This window comes from Rana temporaria, chromosome 3 (genome assembly GCF_905171775.1).
Source record: "Rana temporaria chromosome 3, aRanTem1.1, whole genome shotgun sequence".
NCBI lineage: Eukaryota > Metazoa > Chordata > Amphibia > Anura > Ranidae > Rana > Rana temporaria.
In genome coordinates this window covers 337,660,236-337,681,005 of record NC_053491.1, presented here as the reverse complement: position 1 = coordinate 337,681,005, position 20,770 = coordinate 337,660,236, and the positions used below count along the sequence as shown (strand labels likewise).

Genomic DNA, 20,770 nt, shown 5'->3' with positions numbered 1-20,770 from the left:
TCGCACGACCGCGCAATCGTCAGTTAAAGCGACGCAGTGCCGAATCGCAAAAAGTGGCTCGTCCTTTAGCTACAAAATGGTGCGGTTAAATCAAAAAAGACAAAATTGTCGCTCTTCTTTTGTTTATAGCGCAAAAAATAAAAACTGCAGAGGTGATCAAATACCACCAAACGAAAGCTCTATTTGTGGGGAAACATAAAGATTTCATTTGGGTACAGTGTTGCACGACCGGGCAATTGTCATTCAAAGTGTGAATTTTCTGACTAAAAATTGGTCTGGGCGGGAAGGGGGTGAAAATGCCCGGTATTGAAGCGGTTAAAGATACATTTCTGTCTATGATATATAACTTCAATAAAAAAAATTTAAAAAAAAGATTATAAAGGCAGCAGAAGCTGAGCAGCAACAATGTATCCTCCGACATACAGGAAACTCAGCAGCGGTTTCATGCTTTCAAATACTGAAGTATATATGTCTTGGGTGAATTAGCACATGAGATAAAGGGCTATATGAATGAACAGTAGCGCTTATGTCACTAAGACATTGAATGGTCACACAGAGCTTGTGTTCTATGACTAGAATAAAATGCTCTGCATTAATATGACCTCTGTTAGGGGGGTTGGCTGGTGTCTGAGTGGGAAGGGAGGGGGGGATGCATACAGCAGCACTTCCCATCTGCTGCTGCTGCAGCCATGTTGGGCTCTTTGTGAGGGGGTGGGAGAGAGGGGAGGGGAGAAACACACAAGCTGATCAGAGCTAGAGGATGGTGGGAGACATTAGCCTGTGACTGCGCTTGGATATTTATAGAGAAAAATAAAATCTATGCAGAGAAGGCCAACAGCATCTGCTTGCACCTGAGCCCAGCATCTTCCTGCATCCTCCTGTATCCTCCTGCAGCCTCCCTAGGACCATGATCTGCTGCTGAGCTGGTAAGTGACATCAGCACCAAGCCTGTCATAGGGGTTGCTGCTGCTATTTGCTAGCTTCATCCTTTCCATCCCACCACTGTTGGTCTTATTTGTATTTTCTGCTGTGTACCATGAGTAAGGAAGGTATTCTCATTCATCAGAAAATGTCAGCCAGCTTCCACCTGCAGTGTCCATCATACACTGGCCATACCTTCCATCATTCATTATGTATCATGGGGTTTCCATTCATCCTATTGCAAAGCTATATGATGTCATGTGTGCTGCTCAGCCCAGAAGCACCTGCTAGCTGCCGACGTTCAAGATGGCATCATCTGAATCTGCACAATCTGCCTTACCCACATTCCTCCTTGAAATTTGGGTAGAGGGGTAGGCTGATGCTCCATTTATACCACCTATGTCGGAGGCCAGATATAAAAATATAGAAGAGCGACGACAGAAAAAGAGCAAGTGGTCCATTGAGTCTGCCCTTTTTACAGATTTTTTTTTTTTTTTTTGTATAGCATGGATTTACGTTCCACTGCTGGAAGTCTGTTTCAAGCATCAACTACTCTTTTGGGAAAATAATACTTTCTAAGACCCGGTTCACACTGGGGCGACTCGTCAGGCGACACAGCCGTCTGACAAGTCGCGTCCCATTGTAGTCAATAGAACCGTTCTAATAGGAGCGACGCAAGTCGCTCCGACTTAGAAAAAGGTTCTTGTACTACTTCGGGGGCGACTCGGGGCAATTTGCATTGACTTCTATACAGAAATCATTTTGCAAGTCGCCTTAGAAGTCGTCTTCAGGTCGTCTGGCCGAGTCGCCCCCGAAGTCGTGCTGCCCCAGTGTGAACCGGCCCTAAGCTTAGCTTTGAACTTTACTCCCTCTAGTTCGAGGTTATGTCCCCCCGTGTTTTTGGTCCTAGCTTCATATTGAAAAAAATTCCCTCTTGAATCTAAAGCCTCGTACACACGACCGGTTTTCCCGGCAGGAAAACTGCCAGGAGAGCTTTTGGCTGGGAAAACCGGACGTGTATGCTTTCTCACAGTTTTCCTGTCAGGAAAACTGGCGGGAAAATAGAGAACCTGCTCTCTATTCACCTGTCGTTTTTTCCACCAGATCTACTACTTACCTATGGGGAAAACTGTGAAGCCTTGTACACACGACCGAGAAACTCAACGGGCGAAACACATCGTTTTCCTCGTCGAGTTCCTTGTTAGGCTGTTGAGGAACTCGACAAGACAATTTTCTCCATTCCCATCAAGGAAATAGAGAACATGCTCTCTTTTTGGCTCGTCGAGTTTCTGCCGAGTTTTTGCCGAGAAACTCGGTCGTGTGTATGAGGCCTGAGGCAGTGCCGATGGAGCATACACACGGCTGGGATTCCCGGCCAAAGCTCGGCTTTCCCCTCGGTTTTCTCGGCAGACTTTTTACTGCAGTTATGGAAAAGGTCCCTGCACTACTTTTTTTTTTCCGATTTCATTGCGACTTGCAACTGCGATGAAATTGACAGTACAAATTGCACTGATTTGCGCCTTTGAATCGCATAGTGATAGCGCGATTTCAAAGCCCCACCAGTGTGAACCAGGGCTAAAGATCCATATAGAGGAATCAGGACCCTTTTCCTCCTGCTCATGATCCCTCCAGTGATAACTAAAGATCTGTACAGAGGAATCAGGACCTCCTTCCCTCTGTTGGTGATCCCTCCAGTGATAACTAGAGATTTGTATATGGGAAATCAGGACCCTTTTCCTCCTGCTCATGATCTCTCCAGTGATAACTAAAGATCTGTATAGAGGAATCAGGACCTCTTTCCACCTGCTGGTGATCCCCCTAGTGATAACTAAAGATCTGTACAGAGGAATCAGGACCTCCTTCCCCCTCTTGGTGATCCCTCCAGTGATAACTAGAGATTTGTATAGGGGAATTAGGACCTTTTTCCGCCTACTCGTGATCCCTCCAGTGATAACTAAAGATCTATATGGAGGAATCAAGACTTCCTTCCCCCTCTTGGTGATCCCTCCAGTGATAACTGAAGATTTGTATAGGGGGATCAGGACCTCTTTCCTCCTACTTGTGATCTCTCCAGTGATACCAAAGATCTGTATAGAGCAGGGGTGGCCAACCAGTGGCCCGGGGACCACATGTGGCCTGCGGAACCCTCTGATGTGGCCCAAAAACCCCTTGCTCTGGAATAGCGGGTTGGCAAGCCCAGATCGCAGGTTGCCGGTATGCCATACCACAGCATCAGTGTTGTGAATTAAGCTGGTGGTAGAGGAAGAAAGCGGCTGCGGACCAGAGCCCCATAAGCTGATGTTTCCTCTACAGCGCCGGCTTTGCCACAGGGGGAGTCTATGGCAAAGTTTAGCTAACCCGCAGGATAGACACAGGTGCACAGTGTGGTTAAACCGCAGCACATCAGTGTGAAAGCAGTCTTAGGCCCTTTTCACACGATCAGCCTGACCAAATGAGACCCTCAATTCACCTCTACAGAGCGACAGATGTCCATTTCCGCTCGCCTACCTCCCATGCAAAAAACAGAAGGGAATTCATTCCCTTCCATCTGGGCAGATCGGAGGGCCTATAGAGTAGCCGTGACATGTCAAACCCGCCCCCTCGGCTCATTGTGGCCCGCGACTGGTTACCAAGTTGCTTAAGTGGTCCTCCCTATTCAAAAGGTTGGGCACCCCTGGTATAGAGGCAGGGCTGGACTGGGACAAAAATTTGGCCCTGGACTTCATCCAGACTGGCCCACTTTGACAGGTCATTCCCATGGCGGCCGGACAACTCCCACACACCCCTCCCTCGGGCATCCAAGCCCACTCTCCCCCTTCACTAGCCACTAGCCGTTTACTACTTTATTAGAGTAGAACGGCTGGTACTGGTACTTTTATAGGCAGTACCAGTGGGGAAGCTAGACAGTATTTCACCCGGGGGAAATAATCAGTTGGGACAAGATTAGGCAGAAGTGATAAACTCCCAGGCCATAGCTGTTGAGTCAGCTGTCTGTCCCCTTCCCCATGCTCCTCTGTCGTCGTCCCTGCTCCTCTGGTCCTCCCCCTGCTTCTCTGTTTCCCTCAGGTAAGTGCTGCGGGAAGGGAGAGGAGGTGAGCGCTGCAGGAAGGGAGAGACAGAGGAGCAGAGGGGGGCGGCGGTCTGCTGTCACTGAAGCCGGCCCACTGAGCCATCAGCCCACTAGGAGACTCCCTGTAGTCCCAATGGCCAGTCCATCACTGTAAAGAGGAATCAGGACCTCCTTCCACCAACTGGTGATCCCTCTAGTGATAGCTAAAGATCTATATAGAGGAATCAGGACCTCCTTCTCCCTGCTTCTGATCCCTTCAGTGATAACCAAAGGTATATACAGAAGAATCAGGAAATTCATCCTACTCCCGGCGATCCCTCAAGTGATAACTAAAAAGGTTTACAGAGGAATCAGAATCTCCTTCCTCCCGCTGATGATCCCTCTTAGGATGACTAAAGATCTATATAGGAGAATCAGGTCCTCCTTCCTCCTGCTGATGGTCCCGGTAGAGATGACTAAAGACCTGTTTAGTGGAATCAGGACCTCCACCCACCTGCTGGAGATCCCTCTAGTGATAACTAAAGATCTACTTAGAGGTCTCAGGACCTCCTTCCTCCTGCTGGAGATCCCTCTAGTGATAACTAAATATCTATATAGAGGTCTCAGGACCTACCTCCTCCTGCTGGTGACCCCCCTAGTGACACACCTCAGAATTGCTTTTCCCACTGCCAGGCCACAATGTTTGCTCATTTTACAACCATCTGTAATAAGAACCCCCAAATCTTTTTCCTCAGTAGTTCTGGCCAACAATGTACCCCCAATAGTGTCCTCTATCATCTTTAATTGCAAAACAATTTTGTGCCTGGTATCTTCTGTGTATTATGCCGATATGTGCTCAGGCTCTGCCCAGGTATGTACAAGAACATTTTATTTCCAGCACTTGGCTCAGAAACACTGTTTAACAAATTTGTATCTTCTGAGTTAACAAAGATCCAAATCCAATCACTAAAATCTTATAAAGGCTTTAAAATGTTAATGGAATATGTTCATATTATTGTAAATCTGCAGTTTATAATAATACTATGCCCGGTTATCCTGCTATGAAGGTTCTTGCTCAGACACTTCCTGTTATAGGGTGACACCTGTCTCCCAGTTGTGCAGCTGTTTTGTCACCCTGTCACATGCACCCCTGGTGGAGACTACAGGCAGCTGTTGTGACACACATTAAACAGGCATAGTTCCCTGTCACACGCACCCCTGGTGGAGACTACAGGCAGCTGTTGTGACACACATTACACAGGCATAGTTTCCTGTCACATGCACCCCCGGTGGAGACTACAGGCAGCTGTTGTGTCACACATTACGCAGGCATAGTTCCCTGTCACATGCACCCCCGGTGGAGACTACAGGCAGCTGTTATGACACATTACACAGGCATAGTTTCCTGTCACATGCACCCCCGGTGGAGACTACAGGCAGCTGTTGTGTCACACATTACGCAGGCATAGTTCCCTGTCACATGCACCCCCGGTGGAGACTACAGGCAGCTGTTATGACACATTACACAGGCATAGTTTCCTGTCACATGCACCCATGGTGGAGACTACAGGCAGCTGTTGTGACACACATTACACAGGCATAGTTTCCTGTCACATGCACCCCCGGTGGAGACTACAGGCAGCTGTTATGACACATTACACAGGCATAGTTTCCTGTCACATGCACCCATGGTGGAGACTACAGGCAGCTGTTGTGACACACATTACACAGGCATAGTTTCCTGTCACATGCACCCATGGTGGAGACTACAGGCAGCTGTTGTGACACACATTACACAGGCATAGTTTCCTGTCACATTCACCCCTGGTGGAGACTACAGGCAGCTGTTGTGACACACATTAAACAGGCATAGTTTCCTGTCACATTCACCCCTGGTGGAGACTACAGGCAGCTGTTGTGACACACATTACACACGCATAGTTCCCTGTCATAACTTTGAGGAAGCAAGCCCAGAGCAATGATGTGTAGCTGGAGCAAGTGCATGTAAGGTAGCCCATAAATGAGTCTGTTTTTCCATTCAACCAGCAGGTTGAACAAACAAAAAAGACCCGATTTTCCCATCCACACATTTGAGGTGGATTGGGGAATCCTCCCCGTTGTGTTGTTGTATTCTGACGGTCTATAGCCCGCAGTGCTGATTGAATGAGGCAATCTGACAGGCCAACTGTACAGAAGTCGAACGGTGAATTGACTTCTGAACAACCACAATGCCCATTCATGGATCAAAATTTGGCCAGTACCTGTCGAATTTTGATCCACGTATGTCCAAATTAGAATGAAGTGACTAAAAAAGGGGTTGGAGGAGATCAGCAACACTCAGGAAAAAATGGGGTACAAAGTTTAAAACAGTATTTACACAGCTAACTAAGGGGCTGATTTACTAAAGGCAAATAGACTGTGCACTCTGCAAGTGTCACCCATAGTCATAAAACATCTGACTACCAATCGTTAAGCCTATGGGCAATCACAGACCTGTCCACTACTCTCAGAGTCACCGAATCGATCAAAAAGAGTAGATCACCCAGTATTCATTCTGCTGGCCCAATGGGGCTATGTTTGCTTAGCTGAACTGCCTGTGAAGGAACTTTGTTCTATGCCACTACTGTGTGGCGGTTGGATCGTGTGACTGCTGCCATGTCCCTGGTTGGCTTAACAGTAATGTTTTCTGTTTGACTCTTAACAGTGGTAGATCAGGCCAGAGAGAGGTGGGACTATATTAACAGGTTATTCCCTTTCATGCCTGAAAGTGGAAAATTATTTTAAAGGGTCGATCCAAAAAACATATATTTAAAAGAGGGCTTTTTTTCAGGGGGAACTTGGGGGAACTCAGTTCCACCACCTCTGGCTTAGACCCTTTGGTGCCTGCTCACCATAATCACTTGTAAACACAGAAGTCTGGTTTCTGTGTTTACAAGTGATAGCTCTGCACTCTGATATTTAGTGCCCCTTTAAGACCCTCCTACTGTTTTCGTGAAATTTGACTGACCACACCCACTACCAGGAGACAGCGGGGACCAGTGAGGACGTTCCTGCGCAGTAGGGAACCGGGCAGTGAAGCCGCAACGCTTCACTTCCTAAATTCACTCACCCAGGATGGTGGCGGGGGCAGCAGAGAGATGAGCGATTGCCGACATCACGGGTGCGCTGGACAGGTAAGTGTCCATTTATTAAAAGTCAGCAGCTGCAGTATTTGTAGCTGCTGGCTTTTAATTATTATTTTTTAAGTGGACCTCCGCTTTAAGTTCCAGCACCTATTCTTTGAGAAAAAAAGCCCTGATTTAATTTTTTTGGAAATCTCTATAGTCTTAGGGACTTTATTGGTTAGATCTGGGTTCCTGAATCTGCACACCTACTATGGCCATTAGGAGGGAGTTCTACTACTCTTGTTGAATTTTAATATTATGGGGAATTCAGGGCACAAATATGGGCAGGAACACCAAAAACTCCCAGGTAGATGTTAGGAATAATGGCAGGGAGATTTCGTGGTTGGAGCACCCAAGACATATAAGAAGAAGCCAGTGGCTTGATGGACTTGTGTCTTTTTTCAGCCTCACCAACTATGTAACTATATATAAGAAGAAACCAGTGGCTACTTTTGCCCACCAGTCTCCACCTATAACTAAATGATAAGTGTTGGGTGGACCGACCCATTACTATCAGTCTTTTGCCCACCAGTCTCCACTTATAACTAAATTGAAACTGTTGGCTGGACTGACCACTTACTATCAATGTATGCAATGCAACGTCCTTATCTGCATTCCTAATCACACTTGCAAATGGGAGAATCGGGGCAGAGTGCGATTACCTGCAGGAGACCATGGGAGACTCAGCACGGTCATTCTGATGTAATCGGTTGGACAACGTTTACCTGTGGATGCAAATGGCCATGAATAGCTGCGGGTGCTGTTAGGCTGGCCCCATAAATGGTTTGAATCTCGGCCGGTACAGCAGGATCAACTTGGGTACAACCAGCCTGCCGGATTCGCTTGCGATTATCACAAGTAGCTGCCATAGCCGCTAGCGATGATCACTGTCTTCTCCTAGCGGGGAACGATTCCACCGCCTTCTCCTGGCCCACGCAGCGGGAGAGGACAGCTGCTCGGCAGGAGGTATCCAAGTCCCAGCACTGTCTGTGTTGATAGGGGAATTGTGCGAATTTCAATGGGTTGCAGGAAATAAATTTGCACCATCTATGGCAGGGGTCTCCAAACCTTTCAAATAAAGAGCCAGTTTACTGTTCTTTAGACTTTAGGGGGCCCGGACTCTGCCCAGTGCAGGTAGAAAATGTCCTGGGCCGAGCATCAGTCAGAATAAACATGGCCTCAGTGTTGGTGGTCAGTAGGAGAGGGAGTAGTGCCCCATCATTGGTATTAGTGGAAGAAATAGTGTCCCATTCTTGGTGTCAGTGGGAGGAATAGTGCCCCATGTCATTGGGAGCAATAGTGCCCCAATGGCCGGATTAAGGCTAGCAAAGGGCCATATCCGGCCCCCGGGCCGCATTTTGGAGACCCCTGATCTATGGCCTGCCTTAGCCTCTTATGGTTTTGAATAAAACTTCCTGCCGTGAATGAGGCCCAAAGCATGAGGACCAGCATGAAGACCAGACTCCTATCAGATAAAGAGGTTAGCAATGGCCGACTGGATTCTTCTCATAGGACAAGTTTTTCTTTAAACCTGTTCAGCGGTTGTGATAGAATGGTAGAGGTCTGTATTTGTCAGGAATATTATTTTTTATGATGTTTTTAGCATGTCTTAGCAGCAAAGCATCCCTGTAGATTATTTGAAAATGCTAACTATGGTATTGCAGTATAATGGCTCTGCACATTAGAACCGAGTAGGAGGCTTTTGCTTTCTTAGCATCATCTGCGTCAGTTATCCTATCTACTAGCTCTCTTTGTAGTAACTTTGTATGAAACCCATTGGATGTCTTCTAACCTGTGGCTCCCAAGTATTGTGTGTCAGTCTTGTGTTTTCTTAGAAGTAACTATATACCAGTGTGGTGTTTTATTCTGCCACTGATACTGTAGATTACTTCTACAACTTACCAGATGCTGTTTTCTCAATGTTTTGCGCTCATTCACACTATTATAGTAATGCACATGTAACTGCAACACGTTGCAAAGCAAATAACATTCTGCAAGGCACCCCAATTCTCCATGCTGACCAACATGCAGTGCAGTGCTAGAAATGAATGGGCTACCTTAACACAATGCATATTAAAACATGGCATAATGTTTGTGCGCATTGCAACAGTGTAAATTGTCCCTTAATGCCACTTGTGCCACTTGTCAAATTTAGTTCTGCTGGGTGGTTGACAACCTAGCTGATTTCTAGTCTACTTGTTCATTTTGTTTTTCACCTAAATTCAATTGAGCTGTAGTTTTCCTCTTCTGACAGTAGGTGTCACTGATACCTCTATTATTATTATGAGAAACTACAGTAATACTTATTTATAAATATGAATACTTCCCCTAGCCAACCAAAATAAGTTTTATGGCCACTGGTGCATGCCAGGGGAGAGTGTTAATATTTGGGGAGGGCCAAGTGATCTCTGCTCTTCCACCCAGGCTCTTGTCTGGGTAGGTGTGTGAGGAGTAGCTGAGTGATTAGGCCTGAATTCTGAGGCCTATGCATATGTTTGGAGCAGAAGATGTCTGTCTCGACAGTGAGTCCTGATGCTTGAAGCTCTGTGGTTTGTGAGTCTGACTGACACTTTGCTACATGAGGTTGGTGAGGAACTTGTGTTAAGCCTGGGAAAGCATCAAGATGGAATCATGGAGACTACTGCTGCCAGGGCCGCCATCAGGGGGGTGCAGGCAGTACACCTGTAAGGGGCCCGGATGGCAACCACATTTAAAAAAAAAAAAAAATGTAATATATTTGTATTTTATTTTTTATTAAAGGGACAATTTTTTTTTTTTTAGGGGCTTGTAGATCCCCCTTGCTGGTGATCTCACTGCATGGGCACTGTGATCTGTGTTCCTGATTAGCAGGAACACTAAATCACAGTGTCCATGCCTGACAGCACGGCGGTCTGCTTTTTTACAATGGGCAGACCACCGTTCTGTCTCTGTGGAAAGCGATGGAGGAGGAAGATTGTTCTTACGCAGACTCCATAGGTGTTACAAGGTGAACAGTGGTCCAATTGCACACTGCAACACTGGGTGACCTCAGCAGCCATCTTTAGTGTGGGCGGTGCTAATAAATATTAGTGCCCCGCTGCATTTGGCATGCAGTTGCGGGTGACTAGGTTAGGGAAAGGAACCCCACTTGCTAGGGATAGTGAATTTGCTTAGCGAAAAGGTTCCTGTTCAAGGAAGGACAGGTTAGGGAGTTCAGTACTGCACCAGAGGACTAGCACTGCTTGTACCGCCACTCTGTCAGTCACACCCCACACAGATGCTGCCCTGATAATGTAGGCTATACCGTGTGATAACCTTGATGCTGAACATATACCCCTGTACCAGTGTTGCCAACCGCCTGTATTTTACGGGCAGTCCGTAAAAACGGTCACTTTTTTCCCCGTAAATGCCCGTAGTAGAGGGAATGTGCCAGTAAAAATAGCAGTGACCAGGTCCGGCTTGGAACTGCGCATGCACCAAAAGAAAGCTCTATTTGTGGGAAGAAAAGAACGCCAATTTTGTTTGGGATCCACGTCGCATGACCGCGCAATTGTCAGTTAAAGCGTCACAGTGCCGAATCGAAAAAAGGGGCCAGGTCCTTTACCTGCATATTGGTCCGGGTCTTAAGTGATTAAATCGCATTGCTATTTGCCTATTGTACTTGTTTGTAGCCTAAATACTGAAATTTGCACCTAAAAATTTAATTTTGTAACTTTTGTGAGATGCCAGTAAAAACGTGGCTGTGCCAGTACATTTTGGGTGTCGTGCCAGTACATTTCAAGCAACCCTGCCCTGTACCGCTAGCAGTGGTAGGATTACCAATACCGGCTTTCCTGTCCTGCCAGTGTCACTGTATTTACTAATAGTGTCTGGATTCGGAACCGTTTGGCAAGTGTTTTGGCGCAGTTTCTACAGCAGCATACTAATGCTAGTGATTGCTGATTGTTGCGCTTTGTTATCTGTCAAACATGCAACTCAACCCAATATTATTTGTTCAATCTTCCCCTGGACTCTATGTGCCGTTTTTCCAACTTGGGTACCAAGCAATGTTTCCACTTAAAATGTAAGTTTGTCAATCAAAGGAGACCTTTTAGCTGAGAGTACAGCCCTTCCCTCTTCCAGTCTAAGTGCTGCTCTGCAGGGGAATATAGGGTGCTAATATCAAAGCAAATTTAGGCTCTTCTACTGCATGTATTAAAAAAATGCACTGAATGATCCAAAGCAATACATAGCTGGAGTGCATAGTGCTTACTTTATATCTGCTTGCAGCTTTTGTACAAACATAGGGCTAGCAGTACTTATGGTTTGCCTTTTAATGACCTGGCAGAACCTGCACTAAACAGTATAATTGCAAAGAAAGGAAGGACTGAGGAAATGCTTCATTCTGCCTGCAGCAGACTATGATATCATTCCCATAGCTTGCAGCTTTCTGGCCGACTCTGAGAGACTATTGACTGAAATTTTGACAATTTTTTAGTCCTCAGGCTGAGTTCACACCATTGCAAATTGGACGCAAATTGGATGCGGATTCTCCGCGTCCAAATTTGCAATAGCAGGAGATTTTGACCGGCTCTCTAAAGCCTCGTACACACGACCGGTTTTCCTGACAGGAGAACTGCCAGGAGAGCTTTTGGCTGGGAAAACCAGCCGTGTGTATGCTTCATTGCAGTTTTCCTGTCAGGAAAACAGCCGGGAATCCCGGCGGGAAAATAGAGAAAAAATTTCCTGTCGGGATTTCTGGCGTTTTTTTTCCTGCCAGATCTACTACTTACCTATGGGAAACAATGCGAGGCAGTGCCGATGGAGCATACACACGGCCGGGATTCCCGGCCAAAGCTCCATGGCAGTTTTCCTGCCGGCTTCTCGGCTTTCCCCTCAGTTTTCTCGGCTCACATATATCTGCAGCCGGTCCGGTGCGATTTGCACAAAAACGGTGCGTCTTTTGGTCCGTTTTAGGTCTCAAAAAAGCACCACTTATAGGGCATGTAGCTTTTTTCAGCCTGTAAAAACACCTTAATGTAAGCCTATGTTTCCATACATACATATGCATTTACAGGCGTATTAGAAGAAGAGCGCTTACAGGCTGAAATAAAACAAAAAAAACACAAAAGGCACAAACAGGAGAAGAGCGGAAGAACAGAAAAAACGCTGAATGCACCGAAATGTGTGTAAATGCATCTAAATTCTAGATGTATTTAAGTGCATTTGAGAGTTAATGCATTCCAGTAGCCAGAATGAATTAATATTTTGGCCATTAGATTAGAAAATAGTTATCTGCCATTGCTGAACCTTCTTTTGAAATACTAGCTGTTATGTTTAGAAATGTGTTTATTTATTATTAATCACCGTAGGGCAGATTTCTCATCACTTCCTGTTCTGGCAGGAAATGTGGGGAAATCTCCCCATAAAAAGCTTGATAGTCAAAAAACAGTCACCCACCCTGGTCTGCTCTATCCAAAACAAAATAAATACCTGTGGCTGGAGCTGAACTGTACAAGTAACATACACACACAAAAAAAAATGCACAAAGCGCCTATTTGGTTCCTGTATACGTAAGGCCTTGTACACACAGCAGGGGATACACAGCATGAATATTGGGTGAACGCAAATCAGCGCAATGGACAAAGAGAAAACCCTATTTGAAGCAGCTGGACAACAGGGTCAATGATCAAAAAATCCCAATGAGTGAATATAATACAGATGGTGCAGCGCTGTTAACAGTCCATAAATGTACAATACACCATCTGTGAGGTAATCCGTGCTGGTACACAAAAGGACATGCAGGTGATTCCACGGGTGTGATTAACCTCCACCAATAGTAAAAATGGCCTCTCACCTCACCACAAGGACCCTTTAATTACGGAGGATCAAACACACATCACCTGCATGTCCTTTTATGTTACAGCAAGGATTACCTCACGGATGGTGTATTGTACATTTATGGACTGTTAACAGCACTGCACCATCTGCATTATATGTATACACAGCATGCCCCGTCTCTCAAAAGGCAATCTGCAGTGTATTGCTTTTCAGGGTGCAACTAAGTAGCCGCTGTGAGGTGTTCAGGAGGCAAAATAGTTTTATTGATGAACAATTTTCAATGTGACCAGTGCACCTCAAATGTGAGCCAAAACTGCAGCATGACCCCATTGACTTGAATAGCACAGTTTGACAGACATTCTGCCTGTCAACTCTACATGCCATGCATGTCTATGGCATGTGAACAGACCCCTTCTGGCTGTATTGTAGGCTTCAGGTTGGGGGTTGGGGGGTAGTAAAACTCCAGCTCAAATGCCTGTTTCTAACACCACTACCCATCCCCTGAATGCCCATGTGAAAGAGGCCTTTTTATGTGACTTCCAGGATATGTTTGGTCTCTCCATCCTTCCAGCACTTCCCTTGCACTGTGGAGAACAAGGGGTACTCAGTGGATGTGCAGCCTGGACCACAGTCTTATCCCTGCATGTCACATTTCATGCTTTTCTGCTTCATCAGTGGTCCTAAACATGTCTGTTTCATTCCATCCCCTACTGGCATATACTCACCAGCTAGCTGAGTTACAGTTTTAAAGTAGCTCAATTATATTATTGAAATTGCTGGCAATTAGGTTGCCATCAAGTGCTAAACAACACACGACTCCATGATTTACACAAGTAGAATGTAGCAATGATTAATTAATGATTATTATTCATTTCATAATGATCTGATTGAGACTATACTGACAGGTGATTTTTGATCTTGCAGTTGAGCGAATAAAATCCCATGCTTTGCTTTGGAACATTTCATTTTTAGTTACTGAAGTATAATTTGTGGTTGTTGAGTGATTGCAGACAGTATCACAATGTTCCAAATCAGTCCTGTACTCATAGTAGCAATTATTTTGCTGTATCTTTTAAACGGAGAACTATGATTAATTGTATCTTATTGTTTCTTTATACAATGTTGGCTTCATGCACATGGCCATACAGTGCGCAGAGCCTTTGTAACCGCTGGTGCATACAGCCGCCCATGGAGATGAATTAGAAGATGTTGCCATACATGGTTATGTGATGGGGGGTTTGCGTAAAGCAAATGCTCATGCGTATGCTCCAAATGCACCATATCTGGATCTGGAGCATACATCTATGCATGTCCGGTGTTTTATGCAACCCCCCAGTGCATTAATGTAGACAACTGCATTTTCTAATTCATCTCAATGGACAGCTGTACATGGCAGGGCAAGTACTGAGATGATGATTAGGCGGGCTCTAGACACCCCACATGCCCTTGTACGGTCATGTGCGTTAAGCTTTTAGCCCTGTGCACAAGGCCGGGATTCCCGGCGGTATAAAGTCTGCCAGGAATCCCGACGGGAAAACTGCGGGGAGAGCTTTGGTCGGGAAACCCGGCCGTGTGTATGGGGCTCGACACTGCCTCACAGTGTTTTCCATTGGCACAGTCAGCCGATTTAGTAGCACCGAAACGCAAAGCCTGCATCCGAAAAAGAAAGTCTGGCTGGTTCAACAACCAGCTGTCGCTTCTGAAGCAAGAGCGCAGAAGGGCGGAAGCCGCCTGGAAAAGAAGCCCTGCAGAGGATAACCTCATCATCTACAAGGCAATAACAACACGATATCATAAAGAAATCTTCAAAGCCAAGAAACATCATTTTTCTATGGCGATTAACAGCGCCCTAAACCGCCCCCGCGAACTCTTCAAGATGGTCACCCAGACCATGAATCCAGGATGTCTTGAAGTCCCCAACTCAGACACCCAAGAGTTCTGTAATGAACTATCGGATTTCTTCATCAACAAAATTGAAAGAATCCGGGAAAGCATCTTGCAAAACAATACCCCCCTCAACCCCACCGTCAATCAACCACAAAACACCCACAGAAACGCTCTACAATCAACAAAGTTCACTCTGGAACCGATCTCCATCGATACCACAAAAAATATCATTGGTGCTTTGCGGAACAGCACATCGCCCAATGATATCATCCCCACCAAACTGCTGAAGGAATGTGCCGACATCCTGGCACCACCCATCACACAGCTTATAAACCAGTCATTTAAGGAAGGCACAGTGCCATCCCTGTTGAAAGAGGGCACAATCCAGCCCATCTTGAAAAAACCTAACCTGGATCCCAAGGACCCAACTCACCGCCGTCCCATAACAGGCCTAAATGTTCTCTCCAAGATAATGGAGAAAGTAGTGGTACAACAGCTGCAACAGCATCTAGATACCCACAATCTACTGGATCCATTACAATCAGGCTTCCGTCCCGGACACGGGACAGAAACGGCCTTACTCAAAATATGGGACGATGCCCTCGAGGCCGCAGACGAAGGAGAATCTTGTCTCCTGGTTCTGCTGGACCTAAGCGCAGCCTTTGACACGGTAGACCACAAACTGTTACTGATGCGACTAGCCAAGGTAGCAGAAGTCGCAGAAGGTGATTTACCATGGGTTTCTTCCTTTCTTGAAAACCGATCACAAACAGTTAAATTGGGTTCTTTCACGTCGGAAAAGCGCACGGTGTCATGTGGAGTCCCCCAAGGATCCCCCCTGTCACCGGTGCTTTTCAACATCTATCTTCGCCCTCTCTTTGATCTTATTAGTAGCCAAGAACTACTCTATCACTCTTATGCAGACGATACGCAACTGTATTTTCGCATCTGCAACAAAAAGGATCATCATCCCAGTTTAGAGAAATGTCTCTCTTTGATAGAAAACTGGATGACAAAGAGTTATCTTAAAGGAACACTAAAGGTACAATTTAAAAAAAATAAAAATAACATACATGTTATACTTACCTCCACTGTGCAGATCGTTTTGCACAGAGTGACCCGGATCTGTGTCTTCTGGGGTCCCTCGGCGGCTGTCTCGGCTCCTCCTCGCAAAAGCTTTCCACGTTCATGCGAGCTCCCTCGCATGGTGGAAAGCTTTTGCGAGCGCGCTCCCGTGATACAGCAGCGGCCATAGCCGCCGACTGTATCACTCGGCCCCGCCCCCCGGCACGCCGCGTCATCCGCTGTGATTGACAGCAGCGCCAGCCAATGGCTGCGCTGCTATCAATCCGCCCAGCCTAGCCAATCAACGGCCAGGCTGGGAACCGAGCAAGATGACAAGCACGCGCCCGGGACTTTCGAACGGTGAGGTAAGTAAAATGGGGGCTCGGGGGGGGGGGGGGCGGTGCTGTCAGATGTTTTTTTACCTTAATGCATAGGATGCATTAAGGTAAAAAAACGTTTACCTTTACAACTCCTTTAAACTCAACAGTTCAAAAACAGAACTCCTTATGTTTCACGCCAGCCGAAAGAGTCAACTGGCAACAACCTGGACACCCCCGCCCATTCTGGGCCAAATCATCACCCCTAGCTCCAAAGTCAAAAGTCTCGGGGTCATCTTCGACACCTTCATGACAATGGACGCACAAATAGGGTCAGTAGTCAGCGGAGCGCACCATCTGTTGCGCCTACTACGCAGACTTATTCCATTTATCCCCAAAGAAGACGTAGCAGTCGTGGTGGGAACAATCGTGAATTCCAGACTGGACTATGCTAACGCTCTGTACCTCGGACTCCCAAAGTACCAAATCTCCCGTCTGCAAGTCGTTCAGAATACGGCCGCCAGACTGGTGACTGGGAAAAAAAATGGGAATCAATCTCACCTTCACTGAGAACCCTTCACTGGCTGCCAGTAAAAGACAGAATTGCATTTAAAGCACTCTGCCTGACACATAAGTGCATCCATGGGAAGGCTCCGCAATATCTTTGCGACAAGATAGAACCTCACAATTCGAATCGCGTTCTGCGATCCACCGACCAAAATCTGGTCAGGGTACCAAAAACCAAATACAAGTCCAAAGGTTTGCTTTTCAGGGTCCTAGACTATGGAACGCTTTACCAACCAGCATTCGGTTGGAGGAAAACCACCTGACTTTCAGAAGACAGATCAAAACTCTGCTCTTTTGATGTCATGAGACACGAACAACTAGCGCCCAGAAGCGATTCAGTTCGCATGCGCCGCGCTTTATAAGTTTTTCATTCATTCATTCATTCAAGTGTAGTAAATCTGGCGGGAAAAAAAATGCCGGGAATCCCGGCAGGAAAATAGAGAGCAGGTTGTCTATTTTTCCTGCCGGGATTTCTGGCAGTTTTTCCCGGCGAGGGAGCATACACACGCCCGGTTTTCACGGCAAAAAGCTCTCCCAGCAGTTTTCTTGCCGGAAAAAACGGTCGTGTGTACAAGTCTTTAGGCCCCTTCCACATGGGGTAGGCTCTGTTGGAGTCCTCCTGCACAGCGGGGAATCGGTCCACTCATCCCTGCTGAGCAGGTGGATGGCTAGTCTGTTACCACTCCAGTTATGTAGAGCGGACACAGACACAGCCCACTCTCCTCTATGGGCAGCCAGGTGTAAACAGACAGCCTGTTTGCACCCAGCTGCCCATAGAGGAGAGCCTGTCCATTTACACCCGACTGCCATCCGATCCAATTCACCCGGCAGGTGGGGAACAGATCCCCATCCGTCTGTTTTTAGTGGATTGTATTGGATGTCAGTGGGTATAAACTGACACATGTCTGTTCACACCCACCGCACCATAGAGGAGATTGGAGGGTCTGATTGGGTCTGCCTGAAAATAACAGGCAGACCCAATCAGTCCACGAGTGTGAAAGGGGCCTAATGCCTCGTACACACGACCGAGAATCTCGTCGTAAAAGAAACGTTGTTTTCCTCGACGAGGTTCTTGTCAAGCTTGACAAGATTCTTGTCAAGCTTGACAAGATTCTTGTCAAGCTTTCCTTGCATACACACTGTCGAGACAAAATCTCGTCGTTCTCAAATGCGGTGACGTACGATGGCACTATAAAGGAGAAGTTAGATTCCACTGGCGCCACCCTTGGGGCTGCTTTTGCTAATCTCATGTTACCGCGTGTTAAGTAAAAGTTTGATAAGAGACAATTCGCGCTTTTCAGTCTGTTATAGCGTGACGAATGTGCTATCTCCATTACGAACGCTACTTTTACCGAAGGTGCGCTCCCGTCTCATACTTTATTCTGACCATGTGCGGGTTTCTAAGTATACACACAAACGTGTTTCTTGTCGTAAACCAGCCCGACGAGAACCACGACGAAAAAATTGAGACTCCCGACGAGAAAAAAGAGCTTGTTCTCTTTTTTTCTCGTCGAGATTCACAACACTTTTTCTCTGCAAAAAAGCTCTGCCACCATTTTTCTTGATGTTTTTTGCCAAGGAAAACGGTCGTGTGTACGAGGCATTAGAGTACAGGAAATATCACACCTTTTTAATAAAATGGTAAAAATGGTACAACTGGTAAACGTAGCCAGGGTTTGGTAGCCAAATCGGGGTAGTCAGAACAAGATAAGCGTTTAGCCTCAGACAAGAATGATTTTTTTAGAAAAGTAGCCACAAGGGGCTCTCAGAGGTAGGACATTGAGACAGAAGGGCGCCCACGCCAATCTCAGATGCATCAACCTCAAGAATGAAGGGTAACATAGGATCAGGATGTACCAACACAGGAGCTGAAAGTGCTTTCACACTGGGGCAGTGCGCTTGCAGAGGCGGTGCGCTTTTGCAAGAAAAAAAGCCATGCAAGCAGCATCTTTGGGGCGGTTTGTGGGAGCGGTGTATACTCTGCTCCTCCACCTCCCCTGCCCATTAAAATGAAGGGGCTCCGCTTTTAAAGCGCTGCTATAACGGCAGTAAAGTGCCGCTAAAACTATCAGCTCTTTACTGCTAACGGACCTGCCGCTTCAGCGTGAAAGTGGCCTACGATAAAAGACCATAGGGTATACATAAGCTGTAAGAAATATTTGGTATGATTTGGCCAAATCTCAGGATAAAAGGAGAAGTATTGTATGCCCATGGCTCTTTTTGCCATACTTGCATTCACAGACCTGACGTCACAGAGCCGGTCAAGGATCTGTTGGGATCCTGACAATAATTTTGGGATCCGTCCAGGTGGCTGACTGGCAGCTGGCTCATCCTTGAGCACTGGAGGGACAGAGCAGAGAGGCGGTGACTGATAATCACCGGCTCTCTGCTCACTGAAGACCGAGAACTGAGCGATCGCTGCTCTTTGATCACTCAGGTCTCAGTGTAGAGGCGGCGGGGGACACATGCTGCATATAGTAGGTTACTGTGATTGTTTATTTTTTTCAAATCCCGCACTTCTCGTTTAAATACATTTTTAAAAAGTGTTGCTTTATTAATAATATGTATTTAATAAAAACAATTACCGTATTTATCGGGGTATTGCGCGCTCCGGCGTATAGCGCGCACCCCTAAAGTGGACCCGACATTCCTGTAAAAAAACATTTTAGTACTTACAGTTTTGGTGTCTTGCGCGGCGTCCATCGGCGGCCTCGTCGGGTCCGGCGTCCGTCTGCGGCTTCAGGTGTCCTCTTCGTCGGGTCCGGCGTCCTTCAGCGGCGTCCTCCCCACTCGATCCTCGCTTTCCCATGCCGAGTTTGAATACTGCCCCGGCATATACCGAGCGCAGTACACTCGTGTATAGTCGGGCAGGCTCAGCTACTCTTACGCTCACGTCCTGTACGTCCAGGACGTGAGCGCGAGAGGAGCCGAGCCTGCCCGACTATACCCGAGTGTACTGCGTTCGGTATATGCCGGCGCAGTGTTCAAACTCGGCGCGGGAAAGCGGGTATCGGCGTATATCGCGCACCCACGATTTTGCCCCATTTTCAGGGCAAAAAAGTGAGCGGTATACGCCGATAAATACGGTATATTAATACCAATAGTGATGATAATAATAATGATGATAATAATAATAGACAAAATGCTAACTTTTTTTTGCCAGAAAAGCATGATAGCAGTGATATAATGAGCATCAAGTAAAATAACAAAACAGTCATATAGGGGTTGATTTACTAAAGGTAAATAGACTATGCACTTTGCAAAGTGCAGTTACTCCAGAGCTTAGTAAATGAGGTAAAGCTCCACTTTGTAAGGAATATCCAATCACATGCAAGGAAAATAAAAAAACACAATTTTTGCTTGCATGTGATTGGACGATGGAAGTCAGCAAAGCTTCTGCTCATTTAATAAGCTCTGGAGCAACCAAATGCAACTGCACTTTGCAAAGTGCAAAGTCTATTTGTCTTTGGTAAATCCCATAGACTCATAAAAATTAAGTCTTGAAATGTTCTGACTGATGACTAATGATTGTAGATGGAAATGAATATGAATCATTTAGCCCTGGTTCACACTGCTGCATTTTGACATGTCAGATCGCGTGTAAAAACGGCGGCATTTGCCGGAAATTGCCGGCAATGACACCATCCTAATCGGTGCGATGTCACATCTGCGGCGCTGCACCAATTTCAAAAAGTCGTTTCTGTACTACTTTTTTGCGATTTCGGCCCGCGATTTACATTGACATCTGCGCAGATGTCTCTGTAATCGCAACCAAAATCGGGACTGCCAGCGGAACTCGCACGGCTTCACTCCCGCAGCTCAGTGGGCTCATTCCGCATGTTTAGAAATGGATTGACTCTTCCAAACCCATTACGCCAATGCGTTTAAACGCACATCAACGCATGTTCTCACGTTAGCAATTGTTTTAAATGGTGGTAGTCCACCTCTGTGGGTTGCATTGACACGGTATGTTTTTTTTTTTTTCACGCATCAATTTCAGT

The 20,770-nt window shown here is 46.4% G+C and overlaps 1 protein-coding gene across 1 annotated transcript in view; it reads left to right on the top strand.

Annotated features, from left to right (window-relative positions):
• Positions 1 to 726: 726 nt before the first annotated feature.
• CYFIP2 (cytoplasmic FMR1 interacting protein 2) overlaps positions 727 to 20,770 on the top strand; it is a 121,820-nt gene continuing 101,776 nt past the window's right edge. Inside the window, exon 1 of the mRNA XM_040345081.1 lies at positions 727 to 926. The gene's annotated coding sequence lies outside the window, so the exon portion shown is untranslated. The remainder of the gene's footprint in view (positions 927 to 20,770) is intronic.